This window comes from Apium graveolens, chromosome 7 (assembly GCF_009905375.1).
Source record: "Apium graveolens cultivar Ventura chromosome 7, ASM990537v1, whole genome shotgun sequence".
Taxonomy (NCBI): domain Eukaryota; kingdom Viridiplantae; phylum Streptophyta; class Magnoliopsida; order Apiales; family Apiaceae; genus Apium; species Apium graveolens.
Window position 1 is genome coordinate 61525185 of NC_133653.1, and position 21979 is coordinate 61547163.

Consider the following 21979-nt stretch of genomic DNA (forward strand, 5'->3'; position numbering starts at 1 on the left):
GGACTAGTTTTTTCTAGGATTCTTGTAAGTTGATTAACGTTTATGTCTTTACCTGATTATGTTGGTGTGCATTTTGATCAACTACCTCTTTGGCATTGGGTTCATTCATACTAGTTAAATTTTATCCTACAACCATCTGGTCTAGCTTTAACAGTACTGATTCTAGTCAATCGAAACAGGAGTGTGTCATTCTTGGTGTAGTACCGGTTCTCTTTGTTCAGGAAGCAACAAATGTCTGAGTTTAACTGACTGCCTCTAGCTAGGTTCAGCCTTTAGCTTGGTTCTTCATTATTGAATTACAACGCAATGGGGAATATCTAAAATATATACATAATAAGTTGTTAATTATCCCTATGCGACTGTGCCTTTAGTTTGGTGGATCTCTCCTCTAAGTAAAATTAGGTTGAGGGAATGAGCCAAAGTAGGGATACATGTAGAGTACTTTGCAATGGACCATTTTCAAAACTAAATATTACCAAGTCCTGTAATCTAGGGAATACCCCTCTCCTAACCAGAGCTTGAGGCTTCGAGGCTCAGTGGAGGCATGAATGTTTGAGTATTTAAATTCATGCAATCAATTAATTTTGAAAGAAGTTCCAAGTAAATTTTATAATTCTAAATCGTTGCTTCCGTATATCCAGTTGCCCAAAGGTAACATTATAAAACAAAGTCCTAAAACCAGGGTATATATAGTACGCCACCAAGTACTTTTCTTTCAGGAATTTATAGAATTGAATAAAATAGATTTGGATTTTGGACAACTAGTTGTGTGTTGTGTATACTAAATTCTTGTTGTAAGATGGTGAACACAGTCGGCAAATACCTTTATACCAACCCATGCAATGTCATGAATATTGTATTAATGACTGTGTTTATATTATGTATATATTCTACTTGTGAAGAGGTTTTTGTAAGTTTCAAGTAGTTCCTGCTTAACAAAGCTTGTCACTGGTATTTTAAGCTGTTTTATACTGTCTATTTCTGTTTTGTTTCTTTTAACAAGCATTTCAGTGTTGTCTGAAATTTATATATATTTATAAATATAAAAGTAAGTGTCTTAATGCTGACCTTCTTCAGCTGATTTTGTTATTCTTTATGCAATCTTACATTTCCAAATTTAGTTCAAATGATTATTTGTTGTCATCTCCTATGAAAATCCATACCTGTAATATACATATACCCTTGTCAAAGTTGCAGAAATATGATTAACAACAGAGATTATTTATTGTTTTTAACTTAAAAGAAATCTGTTTTATGATCCGAAGTGATCTGCAGAAATGTTCACAATATATGCTGCATCTAGAACATGGAGCTTACTTAATTTACAATATATCAGTCACTAACTTACTATAAGACAGGTAACACCAAATTGAGTATGAAGCACAAACTAATAATTTCGTGTGTTTGGTCTTTCCTCCATTGGTCAATTATTGTAAATGATATAGCATCCCAGATTAGTTTTCTACCTAATAATTTACAAATTCCGTGTGTCTGGTACACATTGCAGATTATGATTACTCAGATTAATTATGCAATTGGAGCTTCAGGAGTTATCATCCATGAATGCAAGTATGTCATTTCCTAGTATGGAAAGACCATATTGGACTTGTTGTTATCAAAGGTACATTACTATATTTGAAACTTCACTTATTTTCCCTTGGCATTAATTAATATATTACTTTTTTTCTAGCTGATTGTATAAGATATATACTGGAAGTTGTTTTGTAAACATGCCTACATAGAATTTGGATTCTTGAATCCGTACATTTTGACTGATTATGACTAATTGGCTGTTTCCAATGGTGATCATAGGCGCAACCCCGAAAAATCTGCTCACAAACTGGCATGTGCTCTTCATGTAGTACTCATAATCGTAGGCCAGTTTCAACATGTTTCTATAGCGATCAGCTGTTGACTGCAACAGCCTCTCTTCAATGCCTTCTGTTACTTTCACACTTGGTAGAAAACATTTAACCTCCCTGCAGATCAGGTAATTGCAAGATGCAACCATAGGCTTGAGATAATGTCACATTTGTAATATTTTTTGCCATAAATTATCACCCAAATTTAATGTTCACGACAAGCTTTTAAATGCAGCCACCTCCATTTCTATACATTAATATTCTTGCTTCGTCTTCTATTTCAGTTGAATTTTGTTTTCCAACTATAAAGGAACTATATTTTCTTTTTCGAATCAATTATATTTATGTAAGGTGTATCTTGCCCCTTTTCAGATCATGTAAAAGGATCAGTTTACATAAGTAATCATGCCAGCTTTATGCTATCCTGTTGTGCTTTCATGCTTTATGCTGACTTTGAATTACCTAAAATAATCTGAAAATGTGTTTGGATTGCTCGCAGATGATGTTTTACGAGTTCATGCCTAATGGTGATGATTGGGCTGCAAAGGCTAAAGCAAAGACAAATGCAACAAGCCGTAAGGCATATGGTACATCAATAACTGGCCGCAGCAGCCTCTAGTATCAGTATTTTTCAAGTTTATAAGCGTATAATGCTATCTATTAAGTCCTGAACTAGTTTAACTTTTGTTTATATAGTTTAACTTTTGTTGGATGTTGGATGTTTTAGTAAAGGGTTGGATGTTTTATGTAACGTCTTGGAAATAATATGTAATTATTTTTATTAATAAATAATTGTTATGTGATTTATGTGAATTTTGGTGAATTATTTGATAATTGATATTAATATTTGGATGTTTATTTTTGATAAAATAAGATATTTTAATTTTTAATTATCCAGAATTAAATATGGATAATTTGGGTATTTTTCTGGTATTTTTGGACTATTATATGATTTTATAAGGATTTATAGAATTAATAATGATTATATTTATATAGTTATAAAATTTATTTTTAGAATCAGAAATCGTCCCACTTCAATCGTTTTTGCATTTTTACAACCCGAAACTCTTCCGAAAACTCTTTCCTAACCTAATCTAATAATTCTAAACACTTTTCATGTTTTGACTTTTTCGATCTGGGGTACAGTTTGACCTGTACGAGTCCCGGTGTGAAATTTTCGATACGCAAATTATTTTATATATCGATAAGAATCCATATTCTCAAAAGGCGAGACATTATCACCTTAATTTTGTATAAAGTATTTTATAGGGAGCTCTGTTTTGATAATTATCCAATTCTGATATTAAAATCGTATAGTCTTTTTAGTTACTTAGCGGCTAAGTAACCTATTTTTGGATCCGATCTGTAAATATAACTATCGAATTATTAAATAAATAAAATACTTGATGAGTCTGTCAGCTATGCTTTGCTTTATTACAAATTGTGTGTGATCTGTAGGGTACAAATATTAACTATATAGTAAATTATTGAGTTGTATGAATTATTTTGCTTTTGAAATGATTTTATTGAATATTTATTCTTGTAAATGCTAAAATTGCTCCTAAAATTATTTTTGTTGTTTTATAATTTTATTTATTATTTTTAGGAGTCGATAAAATTTAGAAATCAATATTTTATTGATTATTTATCTCTAAATGATTTTCTGATTGTATTTTTATTTATGAAATCAGTATTTAATTCTAGAATGATTTAAAAATTATGAAAAATTTATTTTATTAACTTTTAAATATTTTCTTGGCTTTTATTCACCTGCACATTTATTCGTTAAATCGTAAAATGCGGATATGATACCCGATTCAAAAATGATTTAAAAATTATGAAAATTTTACTTTATTAGTTATTAATTATTCCGAGAGTTTTAAGATTTATTTGGAAAATTTTCGGATTATTTTCACCCACACGTTATATCGTTAAACTCAAATTCGGTGTCGTAAATCGGGCTTGCGAACAGATTAGGGGGTATGTGTCTGCGAAACACATGCGTGGCATTTTCTCGCAACTCCCTGTGCTATGTGTCGGTTTATTAAAAATAAAAGAATAAAAATAAAATAAAATAAAATAAAAATAAAAAAATACACAAACCCAGACACACAGTAGTTATCTCTCTCATTCAATCTCTTGATTTCTCAATCTCTCTATCTCGACCGCCTATCATCTCTCTCTCTTTTCCCAACCTCTCTGTTCTCTGTTTTCTCTCTCTCAGCTTCTCTCTTTTCTCCCCTCCTATTTTCCTTCCTTCTTTTGCCATCGGGGCTCTGTTACTTCGGTTCCGGCCGCCGCGTTTATCCGGCGAGCAGCCGTGGTAATTTGTCGGTCTTGATTCTATTTCTGTTGGTTAATTATATGCATGTATATGCACGCTTATATATGTATCTCAGTTCGGTTGGTCTCTTTTCTCCTGTTTCTTTCTCTAAAATCGCCGCCCCTCACCGTTTTCCGGTGAGGACGGTGGCGCGTGGTTGTCAGTTTCCCAGTGTGGTTGTGTTTTATTACCTTTGATGTTGCGTTTGTTGTATTTGTTGTATGATGTTGTTCTGGTTATTTGGAACTTCTGTTGAAAAGTTCGAATGAATCTTTGTGTTATTTGTTCGAATTATTTTAATAAAAGTTTTGAATAAATTCCTGAAATTATTGGAACTTTCAATGGTATCTTAAATCGGTAGAATTTATTTGGAAACCCGAATTTTATCGGGTACCAATAAATTTTGCCTCTGTTGATAATGACTTTTAACGAGTCAACAGTGGACCGTAATGAATTAATTCTTAGTCCTAAATTATAAATAAATAAAAACTAAAATTAGTTTGTCAAATAAATTTCGAAATGAAAAATGAATAATAAATAATTGTAAATAATGAAAATGTATCGGTGGTTGGGACTTGCGAATTTGAAATTGGATTGGTTGTTGTGTTGTGAATTTGACGTCGAATTGTTCGACGGGCAGGCCGATAAACAAAGGAAACGCTGCCCGATTTTCGGGAAATTAATTCCGAAAATACGGGAATGCAACCTGTAATTATCGGAGACGTCGAACAAGGATATATAATTAAATTTAACGAAACTTACCTATGTGACGTGACAAGATGTTTTGTGAATAATCGATTACCCTATTTTCAAAACAACAAATATACGTGTTTTCCGAAAATAAATACCGAACCGAGTTTCGAAGATGTGAACCATATTTGCTATGTGTATTTCAATAATACATATAAATATGAGTTCGGTTATGAAATCATATGGGTAGAATAGGATAGCGAGTTGATGTTAAGCTTAAGCAGATATCTTAATTAGGGTATTTCAACCCTGTAGGTTTTAGACGGAAGACCCGAGACGTGACATCAGACTAGGAACGATCTAGTCATTAGACGTTGAGGTCAACGAAGTTCCAATTGAAAGACCTGAGTGTTGGAACCGTATCCAAAATGGGATAGTAGTTTGACGGTAAAGCCGAACGTTCAAGTTGAACCAAAGTCAACTAGTAATAGCGGTTAAAGCTTATCAAGGCAAGTATTCTGGATTTTCCTTTTAAATACTGCAAGTATTCCTGATTTTCTGCAAATATTTATTCGTTCCTATTCTAAGTTCAGAATAGTTAAATGTTTTACATTTCGCTGCAATTACTCATATTATGCATGTTCTTTTATTCTTGTTCCTATAATTCGATTGCTCTCTTGAGCAAATACCCATTCTTTCGGGTTATTTGCGAACCCTGAATTGGGATATTTTGAATTCAAAATAATTTGGCATCAAAATACTCCATGGGCTGGATAATGATGATGTTTTGGGGATTAAGTGTGTCTTAATCCTGAGGACCGGGATGACTGGTGCCTCGAGATGGGCCGTAGTGCCTGGGCACCCGACTGGATCTATATATTGAGATATAGATCTGCATTATATTCTGACTGATCAGCAGAATATAGATGCGAACTAGTGTCCAGTATAATTTGTTGTTCATCGCCATTGACGACAATCTCTCTCGAATGGTTTTAGGATTCCAAAACCGGACAAAACCCTGATTCAGGAGATGAATCGGGAATCGCTTGTCATTTTTGGATTTTTAATTAAAGTCTGGTGACAGCCAATGTTTATTCGTTCAACTCACTCAAATAAATAGAAATGTTTAAAATTGTTTTAAGATTTTGTCCGGAAGTTTTCTTTGATATTAATGCTTGAAACTCAAATTATATACTTGCTGGGCATTTTTTGCTCACTCTTGCTTTGTCAATTCTTACTTCTGCCAGAAACAGATAAGGATAAAAGTGAATAGCTTTGATAGACAGCAGGAGTTAGAGAAATTTCCGCTGCGAGAGGTTGAAGGTGTTAGAAGAATGTGACAAGAGCATTAGTTCAAAGGTATCTACACTTGTATTTTAGTTATTGTGAGTTGTAAAAGGGTTAGATTCTTGTTTCATACCATAACCTGTAAACGATCCAGATTTTAAGGGGTTAATTGAATATTCTTTTATTTTATTTAAAGATTGTTTTGTGACACCAAATCTTGACCCTGGATTTGGGTTGTTACATTTTAGTTGGATGGTTGGATGTTTTAGGAGGATGTTTGTTAGATGTTTGTTATTTTGGATGTTTTATTGAATTTGGGGTTGCTTAAATATCAATAGCACATTTTCAATTTCTTATTTGTCAAAGTGTTCATTAGCTTCATAAACTATTACAGTAGATAATGTAAAATGTTTCCGTAGCTTGCTTACAAATATTACATTAAGTACTAAAAGTGTTACTATAGGTTCTTAAAATACACCATAAATGTGAGACCCACATGCCACGTCACTACATGCCACATCATCAATGTAGGTCCCATACTGCCACATCAGCATTCCACGTTATTTTGAAAATTACGTGTCTCTCTATTGTAACATACGTCTTACGTTACATTTGGATTGTTTTTTGTTACCTTAGGGGCCTAGGGTAACAAAAAAGGCCATGTTACAGTAGGAGACGTTTATGTTATATTAGGCACCCTAAGCTATCACCGAAAAAACTAACTTAAATTTTATGTTACCTTAGGCTGTTTTTGGCCTTTAGTAACGCTAAAAGGACCCTGTTGTAACTTTTTTTTGGTTACAACAGGCTGTTTTTGGTGTAGTGCCACTACCAGTCTCATGGATATGGATCACCACAAATCGTGGCCCAACACACCATAAAATTTAATATATAAAAGTACAAAATATCTAAGTTCGTAACAGGGAATAATCAAAATATATTTAAAAATATCATCAAGTCTATCAGTACTAAAATATTTATATAATCTCGTAATGTAACAGCCTGTACTTCCGGACTATTAATTCTAAATCGAAATTGAAAAAATATAATTATTAATCCAAAAGTCTATTACAAAGGTTGTTATTACAAACGCGCAGCTAAAAGCGGAAGTCCAAAAGTCAATCTACTCCAATTCCAAGTCCTCGAACTCCAATGTTATCCTACTTGAATCTTAAACGAAACCTGAAATTGTAAGTAATAAGCTATACAGCTCAGCAAGAAACCAATCGATCCAACTAGCAGACCAAGTAACACATACACATATAACAAAATACGATAATCTATACAATACGATATACAAAACAAATATTTTTGATAGATATTCTTATTCGATATACCCAATACACATACCACATAAACAACAATAAATCAAAATCCATAATCCAAGCCACGACCCCTATAAACCGGTGATAACAATCCTAAATTTTCAGAAATTGTCACTACAAACCGGTGACTACGGTCCTAAGTTCTTATTTGATATTTTTCACAAACCATGGGATAAATCAAATATCTCAAATTACCATCTAGACATCACATATATACATCGATACATATTCTATATCACATAATACTATCAAATTTATCATCACTTAGCCCACGTTTTGAAAATCAAATATAAACGCATAACACACAATTTTGAAAACACTTACAAGATCAATCGAAAATTTACCACAAAATCTAATCAGATCTGAATTAACTCTTTTTGTCCCTCTAAATTATTTCTTTTTGGAAAACATAAAATACGAAAGTTGTAGAGAACAAAAAGACCTTTCCGAAAAATCCAAAATCAACGAATTTAGACATACAATGAATTTTTTACGAATTTTACAAGATTACTATTTTTTGTGTAAAAGAGCCCTACGAATTTTAATATTAAAAATGAGGAAGACGTATATGATGTATTTATAATGATACAAAACCCTATATCTTAACCTACCAGTTATCCATATTAGAATTTGATTCAAATTTTAGGCCCATTAGTCTAATTCAAATTTTAAATTCCTAATATTTATCCAATTCTAAAAATTACGGGATATTAAATAATTTCGTCCTTAAAAAGAATTTGGTCCCCAAATTCACAACAATCCTGTACGTCTACGCCCCTTAATATTCTTTAGGTCAAACTTAAACTACGGTCCATAAGAACGCATCCAAGGGAATGTACTAGTCCCATACCTACTACACTCCGAAAAACAGCATGCTCTTGATACCAACTGTAATGTCCTGCACTTCCGGACTATTAATTCTAAATCGAAACTGGAAAATACAATTATTAATCCAAAAGTCTATTACAAAGGTTGCTATTACAAATGCGTAGCTAAAAGCAGAAGTCCAAAAGTCAATCTATTCCAATTTTAAGTCCTCGAACTCCAATGTTATCCTACTCTAATCTTAAACGAAACCTTAAACTATAAGTAATAAAATATACAGCCCATCAAGAAACCAATTGATCCAATTAGCAAATCAAATAACAGATACACATATAATAAAATATGATAATCTATATAATACGATATACAAAACAAACATTTTCGATACATTTTCTTATTCTTATTCGATACACACAATACACATACCACATAAACAATAATAATTCAAAACTCATAATCCATACCACGACCACTACAAACCGGTGATAACAAGCCTAAATTTTCAGAAAATTGTCACTACAAACTGGTGACTACGGTCCTCAGTTCTTATTCAATATTTTTCATAAACCATGGCATAAATCAAGATCTCAAATTATCATCTAGACATCACATTTATACATCGATACATATTCTATATCACATAATACTATCAAATATATCATCACTTAGCCCAAGTTTTGATAATTAAATATAAACATGATCGATCGAAAACTTACCTAAAAACCTAATCAGATCTGAATTAACTCTTTTTGACCCTCTAAATGATTTCTTCTTGGAAAACACGAAACACGAAAGTTGTAGAGAACGAAGAGACCTTTCCGAAAAGTCCAAAAATGATGAATTCAGACATACGATGAACTTTTTAAGAATTTACAAGATTATTGATTTTTGTGTAGAAGAGCCTTACGAATTTTAATATTAAAAATGAGGAAGACGAATGTGATGTATTTATAATGATACAAAACCTTATATCTTAACCTACAAGTTATCCATATTAGAATCTAATCCAAATTTTAGGCCCATTAGTCTAACTCAAAATTTAAAATTATTGTGCAAGACATACTTGTATAATAACAAGACTAAGTCACATTGACAACCCTGAGATTTAGTTGTATGATAGTCTAAATCTGTATTATGTGTTGTATTTTTTGAGTCTGTAAAATGGTTAGAAGATTAGACTATTGCATTTTTCTGTAAACAGTTTCAAGCCTAAGAATAAACTCTGGAAGAAGATCAAGCAAAGATCATGCCTCGGAGAAAATATATAGAAGCTTGGAGTTGAATAAATATATTTTATGAAAAATATTTTAAGTCAAGATATCTACAAGTCACGGATCAAGTTATATAGAGAAGTCATTCGAGAACTTCAGAATGGAGATATTCACAAGTCATTTTTGCATGGAGAGAACTCAGAGATATCGACAAGTCAAATGAAGATGAGAAGATTGGAGATATCGACAAGTCAATTTCTTATTAGAGATCTCAGAGATATCGACCAGTCAAAATATATATAGAGATCTCAGGGATATTGACAAGTCAAACTCTGCATGTAGAGATCTAGAGACCTCGACAAGTAAAATACACTTATAGAGAACTCAGAGACCTCGACAAGCCAAATATACTTATAGAGAACTCAGAGATCTCGATAAGTCATTATACTTATTGAGATTTCACTTCTCTATAGAACAAACTAGAGATCTCGACATGAAGCTCAAATACAATAATGCCGACAAGTTAAAGATTCAAAATTATCAATCAACAAACGATCTATTCACTTCGATTGAAAAGTCTGCAAAACCGGCTTGAAGAGTGCAAGATCAACGGTCAAGATTAACTGACAAAAGATGGTCACAGATCTACAAGATTTGCAAAGATTTAATGAGCCAAAATAGAAAGAATTAAAGATAACTTAGAAAAGGTTTTAGTATATCTTATTGCATGTTGTGTAAACCAGTGTTTTGCTAATCTATGAAGTAAACACTGGTCCTTTATTTTTAAAGTAACAAACAGATCTGAAATTTTATTTTGCTCTCTAAGGGAAGAAGCTGAGTTCTTTTATTTTAAAGAACTAATAATTTGTAGCAAGACAAACTTAATTAATACAAATTAAGTGAGTTTTAAAATATTGTGTTTGTTATGCTTGTTATTTTAATTCTGCTAAGACAATATCTCTACAATCATAAACTATTTTGTTCACCATATCCAAATAAGTTTGAAAAAGGCTAAATATCAAGAAAACACATTCACCCCCCTTTGTGTTGCACTTAATATCTAACAAGTGGTATCAGAGCAAAATCTGAAAAAAAAACAGATAAAGATCTTGGAATTATGAGTGCACAGAAGCTAAGTAGCATCAAGATACCAGCCTTTGACAGAGCCAACTACACACTATAGAAAAAGAAGAGGATGCTGTTTATAAAGATGGCTAATCCATTACATATCCAGATTCTCAAGAATAGCCCTTTCACTCCCATGGAAAGGGTTGAGGAATGTACAGATGGAGACATGGTCATTCCACCTCATTATGCTCCTAAAGACCCCTCAAAATACACTGAAACTAAAAAAGAGAAAGTCTCTCTAGATAGTGGCTTATAATTAATTCTGATAGAGTCACTTGACAATGTGATGTACAACAATATTATCAACTATGACACAGCTAAACAAATCTGGGAGAAAATAGGAATTCTGTGTGAGGGAACAAAGGAAGTTAGGTCAAATCAAATGAGGATAGTGGTGTCTCAGTATGAGGGTTTTATGGCAAAGCCTAAGGAAGGCTTTACTGAAGTTTTTGAAAGGTTTAACAAATTGATAAATGACTTGCAACTTCATGATAAGTATTATGATGCTGAGGAGGTGAACTTAAAGTTCTTGCTGTCTCTTCCTGGCCACATTGAATAGAAGATATCAGCCATAAGAGAAGGAAATAACTTGAGCAGAATGACATTGGAGGTGCTATATGGAATATTGAAGACATATAAACTTGAAATATTACAAAGAAAGTCATTAAGATCAAATCAAGGATATGTAGTTGATGGATCTAGTGCCTTGGTTGTAAATGACAATGAATCAAGTGAAGATGAGCAAAATGCACAAACTCTAGTCATTCAAGATGTGGAAGGAAAGAACAAGGACCCCAAAAACAAGTTGATATGGAGCTAGAGGAAGATAAGTACTATACCCTTGATGAGCTAGATGAGATGGACCAATCTATGGCATACCTGGCTAAAAAAATTTCGAACATCAGGGTTAAGAAGCCAAGATTCTTCAAGAACAGTGGATAATCTTTCAACAATAATAATTGGAAATCCAAGACTCAGTACAACTCAGCTAGCAAAGGTGGCTACAAAATTGGATATGTTGACAGATCAAAGATAAAGTGCTTCAACTGTGATGAGTTCGATCACTTTGCTACTAAGTGCAGGAAGCCAAAGAAAGTGAATAAGGATAAAGCCTATTTGGAATTGGAAGCAAAGTATGAAGCTCTCTTGAAGAAACAACAGGGCAAAGCTTATATTACTGAAAGAAAAAGTTGGGATGACACTGATGAGGATGAAGACAAAGAAGAATTTGGAAACTATGTTCTCATGGCTCTTGGGCATGGAGAATCATCTACTTCAAAATCAGAGGTACCAACTCTAACCACTATTGATTTAGATGCTAGTCAATATAAGGAAATTATTGAAAAGATGAGTGTAAAGATGTTTCATATACACACAAGCATGGTGACAGCTACTGAGGAAGTGAGTAGGTTGTCAAAGATAAATGAGAAGTTTGAGATTGAGAAGCAAGATTTGGAACTGCAGCTTGTTGAGCTTGTTATGTCACACACACTGTAGAGGGGGTGAATACAGTGTATAATACAATCAAATCGAACTTTAATATCTTAAGTAAAAGAAAACAAACTTTATTGAAATAATAAACTTTGTTATAGTATGGAACTGTTACCTCTAAGTGATGAACAAATATCACGAGAGCTGCTAGGGTTACAATGAATAATCTTCTTGAATATAATAACACTTATAGTGTAAACCCTACGTCTGTGTTTATATACTACACAGTTACAAGATAATCGCTAATTGATATGGAATATAATTCTTGTAAGTCATATGTCATAGCCTATTTGTATATTCGAGGATTCAACTCAACTCAAATAAGAATGTAATAAGTAAATAGTGGATCTACCGTCAAAAGAGATCTCACAGAGTAATATCTGTCAAAGGATTCAGAAACAAGGTTCATCTACAGACTTGAGGAATTAATTCACTGGAAGAAGTTCAAGAAATTGATCATGCCTCAGTGATATAATTCAAGAGTGTGGATTTAATCAAGTGACAGAGATCTCGTCAGAGTATCATTAATTACAAGGATTTAATCTGAAGAAAATCAAAGTATCAAAGTCAAGACATGAAGAAACGTCACGGAAGTTAGTCACTCATGAACCAGACAGTACATCGAGTGTCAACGTTGAAGTGGTGGAATTGATTCATAATTCTCAGTGATTTTCAGAAGATATTCAGAAGATTGGTTGCTGCTCAGGGTTAGTATTAATTCTCTATTAATTAATTAAGTCTTATAATTTAATTAAGAAAATAAATTATATCTGCAAAGATTAATTTATTTGATTAATTAAATTAATTTATTAATTAATTCAGAATTAATACTAAGGTTTTTCAGAATTTAAATTGGATTAAAATTCATTTAAATTCAGCAAGTCAAACTGATTGTACTAGTATGACAATCGGTATGACAATCAATAGTCATACCGAAAGTCATGCTAGTACAAACAATTGTCTTGCCGAAAGTTACACTGGAAGAGAATTGTCTTGCTAGTTCAATCAGATTGTCTTGCTAGTACAAACAATTGTCATACCGAAAGTCTCTCCAGTTCAACAAATTGTCTTGCTAGTACAATTGGATTGTCTCACCGATTGTCATTGCAGTTCATTCTATTCTGTTGTTTGTTTTAAAAGAAGCAGAAGCAGAACACAATCAATCATCCAGAACACAGAAGTCAAGAACAAAGCAGAAAAGAAAAACAAGAAGAAATATTTCATCTTTTCATCTGCATACTTCAAGATTAAATTTCTAGATTGTAAAGTTAAATCCAATCCACTAGAAATCTTTATCTTGTGTAACAATCTAGCGGATCAAAATCCCTAGAACTTAATCTCAAATCGCGTTTAGCATTTGATTTTAATTATTGCAAAAATAGAAAAAGTTCATGTCGAATTTATTCTAAATTTGTGATAATTAATTTGAGATTAATTCCTTGTAATCGATATAGTTGTTGTAACACCTTTCAAGTTTAATAATATTCTTATTTAACTTGAATTTTGTTTCACATTTTTTATTCCGCATTTATTTGATTATTCGGTACTGTTTGTATTCAACCCCCCCCCTTCTACAAACACATTGGGACCTAACAATTGGTATCAGAGCCTTCTGATTAACAAACAAATCAAGATCCTAGACTTTTGTGATTTTTCAACTCCTTGAATTTTTATTCATTCAAAAATTCATAATGACTTCACAAAAAGTTGGAACCGTTAAAGTTCCACAATTTGATAAAGAGAATTATATTATGTGGAAGAAGAAGATCCTCTTGTTTTTACAAGTGGAAAATCCCAAATATTCAAACTTGTTAAAGAAGGGGATAAAAACTCCGATGGTTATTGAACCGGAGGTGATAGTAGATGATGTTGTGATCACCAAAGCCAGAACCTATCCTAAAGATCCTGAAGATTTTACTCATGATGAAAAGGAAGAAGCCTCCTTGGATGCCAGCCTTCAATTAATTTTAATTGATTCCCTTGATCCCTTGATGAACAGACATGTGATGACCTGTAAAAATTCCAAACACATGTGGGAAACTATTGAGGTGATCAATGAAGGCATAGAGGAAGTTAGGGAGAACAAGTTGGAGATCCTAACCTCTGAGTATGAATATTTTAAATCAAATCCAGGAGAAGGAATTACTGAAGTGTTTGAGAGGTACAATGCGTTGATCAACAACCTGAACATAAATGGGAAATATTATTCAATCAGGGAGGTCAACAAAAAGTTCCTTTTAACACTGCCAACTCATCTTGAACATAGAATCACTGCCATTAGAGAAGCTAGAGATCTGAGTGAGATTTCTTTGGACTGGCTCTATGGAGTGTTAAAAACCTATGAGTTGGAGCAGATTCAACAGAAGGAAGTCTACGGGAAGGATAGAATGGTCAGCATATCTACTGCACTTGTAGCTGAAGGTCAACAACAACAGCAATCTCAATAATTGGAGAGAATGGTACAGTGTTCCAAGGCTGAGGAAAATATGTTAGTAGCAGAATATGATCCTCCTACTATAAATCAATCAAGTGATGATTTTTATTCCTTGGAAGAGCTGGAGCAATTGGAAGATGAGTCAATGGCCCAAATTGTCAAGAGATTCTCCCATGTCAGATTCAAGAGGAATCCCAAGCTTAAGTACAAGTCCAACTACAACAAATTCCAGAAAGGTGGATCTTCATCCTCTAACACCAGCAGTGGTGAATACAAAACAGGGATGGTTGATCAGAGCACCATTAGATGCTATAACTGCAATGAGTTGGGACACTTTGCCACAGAATATAGGAAGCCAAATCAAGTAAGAAAGAACTCTAAAAGGGCTTATCTGGAAAAGGGAAAAAGCTGAGATGATACTGTCAGTGAAGATGAAGATGAAGGAAATCTTGCTCTTATGGCTATTGATGGAAAAGCTTCATCGTCAAGAATAGAGGTAAAACTTTCTGATGCTGAAATGGTTTATCATCTAAGAGGTAACTTAGATTGTGCACGTCGTGATAATGAACTGTTAAGTTTACAGATCACAGACCTTGAGAAAGAGGTCAATGAATTAAGACTTCTGCACATTAATCAAGACAAATTAAAAGAACAAGTATCTTTTCTAGAGAATAGAGTTGACTGTTATAGAAAACTCGAAACTATTCTCAAAGACAAGATCACCGGTCTTGAGACTAAGGTTAGAGCCTACTTCAATTCTTGTTCAAAGGCTAAAGAGTTCTACAGTAAGCAATCTGTTAATCAAACATCTGGAATAGGTTATGATTACAATGTTGCTATTGGAGAATTAGGCATAAACTCCCCTCCTCGTGTCTATGCTAAAGGGAGGGAAGTACCACATGTGCTTAAGGGTGTTGATGAACCCCTCTATAAACTATCAATTGCTGAACCATTTGATGCGACCTCTTCTGTTATTCAGGAAGAAATACGTGCTGAAGATCATGCTAATGAGAAGGTTGTTTCCAAGTCAAGTGTGTCGAAAGTTCCAGTCAAAGTTGTGAAAGCAACTGAGACTAACTTAGACACACATGAGTTGGATAACAAAAATGCCATGTCTGTCATGCATAAATTTCCTACTATTAATCACTCTCATAAAGCATGTGGTGTTTCTAATTGTATGTCTTGTGCTTTTAATATAATGTATGCTTATTTTAATGGTAAGCATGTTTCTAATGATAAGACTACTCCTCGTCAGCATGTGAATAACAAGATGCATGATAGGTCTAAGACTGCTAGTCCTTCTAAGGCTAGAAAGGAGACATTTGTGCCTAAACTTAAACAGAAATTTTTTAAGGCTGTTTACAAGGTCAAATGTTCAGTCATTGAGAAAGTTGAGGCAATTAAAATTAAAAATGTTGTTTTTCCTGACAAAGGACAGTTCTACAAGTATGCCGGGCCCAACCAAGTTTGGGTTCCGAAGAAGGTCTAATCCATTTGTAGTGCAGGGCATTAAACAGGTGTAACCGGTAGTGTGGATTCTTGACAGTGGATCATCAAGACATATGACCGGAGATAGAGCCCTGCTATCAAATGTGGATTGAGAAAGCTGGCCCCCTGGTTACCTTTGGAGATAACAGCAAAGGTTTATCCGAGGGATATGGCTGTTTGCAAGCTGGTAATGTTATCATTAAACTTGTAAATAGTTTCTATATTTTTGCTATATTTATATAAGTTTTTATTTGTATTTTCTGTAATTATAAATATTGTATGATATATGAAATTGGATGTTGATATCTTGTTGATAGATATTTAGTATTTAATTCATTGATATTTGTTTTTATTATTATTATTTGTATTGTATTAATTTTTTTATTATTTTATTTTTATTTTATTTTAAATATTATGCAACATAACAATTAGTATCTAAAGTACTTGAAAAGTATCGGTCAATGATATGTTGTTAACATTATGTTGCAGATATTTGTAAGCTTTTGACATGAATGAGAATTACTTAGACTTTACCCTAAGTGATCAATGTTTTATCAAAAATTCATTCATATTAAAAAAAAACAAAATCAAACTTCTTTCTACATTAGTGATTTCTTATATCATGTAAAATCCTTTGAAATCACTATTGTACATCATTACTCTCAAAAGATTAAATGTATAATTTTCATTCATTATAAATCTTAAATACATTTTATCTCTATAGTGCCATATATTCTGTGTTACAGGTTCAGTCTCCAATGACTTTCTTTCACTGACAGTCATGAGGTTGAAAACCCACAACGTCTATCCCAGACTGTAAAGACAAACACAAAAACAGAACCAACCAACACTCTCTTACCACTAAATGTAGTATGAATAAGCGTGAGGGAGATAGTGCCTTAGTGCACCACATAAGGAAGGTTCTGTAGTCAACCCAGTAGCTCTGTCTCCTACATAGATGAGTAGTATTTACATCGAGACAACTGCTAGCCCCCATACATCTTCTCAAAAAGATGTAATGGCTGGAAAGGCACAAAAACAGTTACTAGATTCATTCTCTCAACAGGGTGCGTCTATTGAAATTTGCCTGTCGGCCAAGGCATCCGATGTAGTGTCACCACTTCAAATATAAACAATTCTTGATGTACAAGGAGAGGTTACACACACAAAGGATGAGTTGACGGAAACAAGAGTTTCGACCATTTTAAGGTCAGATTCGATTGTTTAAGGTTCGTTAATGGACCAATTGCCTTTACAGGTGTTAGGAGAGGATACTGATCCAAAAGCCATATGTCAGTGGTCAATGTCTACCTTCCCAGGCTTAAATCCCCTGGATGCATCTGTGGATAGTGGATCTGAAATAGGCGCAGATCGGCAACTTGTTGACAATGATTCAGATATTACCTGATGAGTCACCAGGAAATGTCTTAACATACATTAGAAGGGAACTTTGATCTTTATGCTAAATTCGTTGGATCATTGTTTACCTTCCCAGAATTCAAATCTGGAACCCTAAAAGGGAAACTAGCAACTTGTAGATTATGACTCAGATTCATCTGGCGAGTTTAACAAGGATGGGGATTTGCGAACTCCCATTGCACCACCTGTGACCTCCTTAAGGATGGCTAAGGTGATTTTCCTTGCAGGTACAGCTGGATTATGGAGCTATGAGAGAAAAGTGATACACTTGTGAGAATGAGTGTAAACACGAGTGGAGAGAAGGGCGAAACTCATGTGAGGTACACTAAACAGAATCACACACTCACAGTGAGGAAGAAAGAGAAACTTCTTGTTATTTCTTTTCCAACCAAGTGAAATATGAGAACTCCTTCAGACGACGGCATACATTCCTTCTTTAAGGGGGAGATAAAAGCTTAAGTAATAGTTTGGAGGATTCCTCAACTAAGGGGGAGAAATAGCAGGGATGAAGAAAAAGATCCTACATGTACACTACACCACACCATTGTTGTTTGTAACTACGGATCCTATTGTACGGGAGAGGTGGTAAACACAAGGTGATTTTCTAGTAAGGGAAGAAGCTGTTTTCAAAAGGGGAGTACCATTGGCTTTTATCTGCGGATCCTATTGTACGGGAGAGGTGGTAAACGAAGGTGATCTTCTTTAATCAGTTGATTCTCATAGGGGGAGAAGCAAGAGAGATATGGGTTTCTCAACAGGAAATGTGGTTGTACAAATGAAGATGGAACTACTTGAAGATATGTTCAGTCTAGAGGAACATCTACTTGGAATCTGGAAAATGTTAAATCTAGTCCAGAACTTTTCTACTATTTACTTTGTATTTCTTTTTATATCTTTTTCTTATTTGTTAGTTGAGTTATACTCTAGGTATTTATGTGTTATTGTCTAACAAACAAATAGGGGGAGATTGTAAGTCATATGTCATAGCCTATTTGTATATTCGAGGATTCAACTCAACTCAAATAAGAATGTAATAAGTAAATAGTGGATCTACCGTCAAAAGAGATCTCATAGAGTAATATATGTCAAAGGATTCTGAAATAAGGTTCATCTACAGACTTGAGGAATTAATTCACTGGAAGAAGTTCAAGAAATTGATCATGCCTCAGTGATATAATTCAAGAGTGTGGATTTAATCAAGTGACAGAGATCTCGTCAGAGTATCATTAATTACAAGGATTTAATCTGAAGAAAATCAAAGTATCAAAGTCAAGACATGAAGAAACGTCACGGAAGTTAGTCACTCATGAACCAGACAGTACATCGAGTGTCAACGTTGAAGTGGTGGAATTGATTCATAATTTTCAGTGATTTTCAGAAGATATTCAGAAGATTGGTTGCTGCTCAGGGTTAGTATTAATTCTCTATTAATTAATTAAGTCATATAATTTAATTAAGAAAATAAATTATATCTGCAAAGATTAATTTATTTGATTATTTAAATTAATTGATTAATTAATTCAGAATTAATATTAAGGTTTTTCAGAATTTAAATTGGATTAAAATTCATTTAAATTCAGCAAGTCAAACTGATTGTACTAGTATGACAATCGGTATGACAATCAATAGTCATACCGAAAGTCATGCTAGTATAAACAATTGTCTTGCCGAAAGTTACACTGGAAGAGAATTGTCTTGCTAGTTCAATCAGATTGTCTTGCTAGTACAAACAATTGTCATACCGAAAGTCTCTCCAGTTCAACAGATTGTCTTACTAGTACAATTGGATTGTCTCACCGATTGTCATTGCAGTTCATTCTATTCTGTTGTTTGTTTTAAAAGAAGCAGAAGCAGAACACAATCAATCATCCAGAACACAGAAGTCAAGAACAAAGCAGAAAAGAAAAACAAGAAGAAATATTTCATCTTTTCATCTGCATACTTCAAGATTAAATTTCTAGATTGTAAAGTTAAATCCAATCCACTAGAAATCTTTATCTTGCTCTTGTGTAACAATCTAGCGGATCAAAATCCCTAGAACTTAATCTCAAATCACGTTTAGCATTTGATTCTAATTATTGCAAAAATAAAAAAAGTTCATGTCGAATTTATTCTAAATTTGTGATAATTAATTTGAGATTAATTCCTTGTAATCGATATAGTTGTTGTAACACCTTTCAAGTTTAATAATATTCTTATTTAACTTGAATTTTGTTTCAAATTTTTTATTCCGCATTTATTCGATTATTCGGTACTGTTTGTATTCAACCCTCCCTTCTACAAACACATTGGGACCTAACAATTCTGCTTCCTAAAATATATCAATCAGATATCTTTTCTTCCAAGTATTCCATTCTTCACGGAACTCCTTCTTCATGCATATCTCTTCTTATGTTTATCTCGATCTTCTTTCCTTTAATCAGCTACTGTCCTTATCTGAACGTCCTTCAGCACTTAAGTTCTGATATCTAACTTCTGATGATTATCTCCTGATAATATAAGTACTGATATCCTTAAGTCCTGACTTCCAGTATAAATACTGATTAATGGTTAAGTACTGATTTTTCCTGTTAAGTAATATCTGAAATCTAAACATAAATCATATTAGTCATGACATTATCAAATATATCTAACAATCTCCCCCAACTTGTAAATTAGCATAATATACAAGTTTAACAGATATTTGATGATATCAAAAACATTAAGTACAAATGCATGAGAATTAGACTAGATAACTACAACTTACAGTCCTTAAAGCTTTACCAATATTTAACTTCTGATAACAACTTCAGTCTGTACAAATATCAGAATTTAAGCAGTTGTAGATCTTTGACTTGGCTTCATTATCTGATCTCTCTGATGTCAGGAGTTGTTCTGAGATAGTTCTTCAACAAACATCTCTCAGCATATCTAAGTTCATTAATCATTCTCCTTTTGGCATCTTTAAGCTCTGCAGTATCTTCACCAATTTGAAAGATTGCAGCTCTGAGATCATTGATCTTTGCTTTTCTTATATCCTGATCCAGTCTGATCAAATAAGCTTTATCAGACTCAAGATTGAATTCTACAGCCCTGTACCCTAGAAAGGTAGTTATAATTTGAGCAGAATTGGGCTTTATTTCAACTATATCACCCTTGTGATCTCTGTACTTTGGAACGTATGTACTGTCAGACTTAACAGAATAAAGCCTTTTCTGTCTCTGAATCCGATCCTTCAAATAGTTTGCAGCAATCCCTGTCAATCTGTCATCCACTTGAAGTAAGAATAGTACATGCTCCAATTCTTCAAAATACTTCAATGGAATGGCATTTTGTCTTATATGATAAACCCTACCATCTGTCATGAAATACAACAAGATGTATTCTTTCAAGTAGGTATGGTAAACCATTTGTACAGATTCTAGTTGATTCAATCTCTCAGGAGCTGCTCCAATACCTGGTTCACTCAAGGAAGTTGGATCACTAGTAGTGTTATGTATTCTTCTTTCATTAGCACTTCCCAATCCAGTTTTATCTCTTGCTTCCTTTCCAGTAACTACTCTAGCTTCAAAACCACTTGCAGTAGTCTTCAAAGGTTGAGTCTATTTTGCTTTAGTGAATCCTGGTAGGAGTGTCTTTGGTCTATCTTCTGATATCAAGTTAACTTGAGCTATGTCAGAGGTTACTTGCTTCTTCTGAATATCAGAACTTACAATTTTTTGACTCTGAACAACTTGAGCCATGTAAGAGATGTTTTAAGAACTTTTCTTGAAGTCATAGCAAGATCATCCTTTTCATCAGTAAATTTTTCATTCTCAGGAGGCACATAAACCTTGATAGGTTCACCAACCTTTTCTTTACCCTTGGATCTTGGATCTATCTGCGGTTGTGATTTAGCCAATGTAGCTTCAGTATGTGTTCTTTCTTTGATCACAATGCCTTTGAGTTTTGGAAGTGGCTTTTTACCAGAAGCTTCAGATTTAGATGCAACTTTCTCTGATTTAAGTCTGGCTTCTTCTTCCATTAAACTCTCCAAGTCCATTCCTGGATTTTCCTGAAGAAATAACTGTCTTGACATTTCCTCATCAAGATCTAAAAGTTCATCATAACTTATCCTTTTACCAGTAGCAGAACTTATTCTTTTCCCAGTATCAGAACTTGTCCTGTGACTTGTGATTTCAGCTTGTCTTGATGTGAATCCTCTACCTTGACTATGACCTCTACCCATTCCAGAGCTTCCTCGATCATCTTTTCCATCATCCTTCCCTTTCAGTGTCTTGTCAGTCTTGCATTTGGACTTAATTACTTTCTCCCCCTTTTTGGCATCAGCAGGTAATAGAAGAGAGACAAGCAATTCCACTGAAGATTGGATTTCATTAAGTTGTGATTGCTGAGAAGCTTGATTTTTCAGAATATCACCAATCTGAGCTTGTTGATGATTTTGAGTCTTCTCAATAGAAGCAATCCTGTCAAAGGTAGGTTGGAAGAACTTTTTCTTATCAATTTTCCAAACTTCT